This window comes from Colletotrichum gloeosporioides, assembly GCF_011800055.1.
Source record: "Colletotrichum gloeosporioides strain Lc1 chromosome Unknown consensus_49, whole genome shotgun sequence".
NCBI lineage: Eukaryota > Fungi > Ascomycota > Sordariomycetes > Glomerellales > Glomerellaceae > Colletotrichum > Colletotrichum gloeosporioides.
The window spans coordinates 825,232-826,760 of NW_025544694.1; positions in this window are offsets into that span (position 1 = coordinate 825,232).

Genomic DNA, 1,529 nt, shown 5'->3' on the forward strand with positions numbered 1-1,529 from the left:
AATAGTAGAGATTAAGAAGTAGATAATAATACTTAATTTAAAATAGAAGTAACTTATTTATATATTTTAAAGAAAGTTAATATTACTATTATTATTACTTAGAGGAAGCTTATTAATATATTTAAATTAATATTAATCTTTATTTAGGTCTATTTATTTACTAAAAGGGTTATTTAATTAAGTATTTTATAAATTAATATTATTTTCTCTCTTAAATAAATTAAAGAGAGAAGTAAAGTTTATTTTACTATTAAGTAGTAATATAGTATTATATTAATCTCTAGTAGTATAGTAATTAATATATAAATACTTTAAAAAAGTAATTAAATTATGAGGATTACTAAGTGAGGTTACTAGTAAGCGCTTAGTGAAACCTCAGCTAAGTAATACCCTAACCTTAATAGTGAAATCTCTGCTTCTTAGGAACTTAGAGGAAGTAAACTATAGTTAATATATTAGATTAACCCCTACTATAACTTCTAGACCTTTCCTAGTTAAGGCTTCTAGCTTATTACCTCATAATTCTATAGCTTCTACTTTATTTTAAGTAATTAGTATAGGTTAGAATATCTTATGAAAGGGGTAATACCTCACTAAATAGTTAGTAATTAGACTTTAGTATAGATAAACTATAGGAGTTTATATTTAATATAAGGCTATCCCCTTTAGGGTTTTATTAAAGTATCTATAACCTTATACTAGGACTAAATTAACTAAGAGTAATACTAATTAAATAGGAAGAGATAATTAATAACCTTATTAATAAAGCGATTAGGTGTATAAGTCTATAAGGCTAGCCTTATAACTATTCTATCTTAAATAACTAAGAGTATACCTTAGTAATAGAATAACTACTATATAAGTATAATATAAGTACTTTCTAAAAAGAATAATATATAAGTAATAGTAAGGAGATAAATATATTCTAATTACTATTATAGTAGTAATAAGATATTTATACCTAAATACTAAGGTAATAGTAGGAGGCTTATTAAGAATTAGTAGAGCTCCTCCTCTAGAGACTTACTAAGTATTTTATAAGCTAAGTAATAGTAAAAATATAGGATAAGCCCCCTATATATAACTATAAGATTCTAAGAGAAGATATTATAGTTAAATAGACTAATAATTAGATCTAAGTAATAGAGGATAGTTACTAGATATACCTTAGGAGTATATTAGATTAATAAGTTAAGTAATCTCTTATAAAGCTCTCTTATACTTAGTAGATATAGTAGTACTACTATAGGAAGAGTCTTATAGAAGAGGTCCCCTAGGCTAACTATACTATATTTATTCACTAGTAGTATATTAACTTAGAGATATAAAAGTTTTAGTATTAAGAAAAGCTTAATACTATTAAGTAGAAAGAAGGCTAGTTATTACTTTAGTTTTTTACTAAGTAATTAGTAATATACTATAACTTAGATATAGAGGACTAGGAGAATAGTAAAGTAGAGGTTTATATATACTTCTTTAGACTTTTACTTACTATATATAGAGAACTATAGTAGTAGAGGGTAGAAATA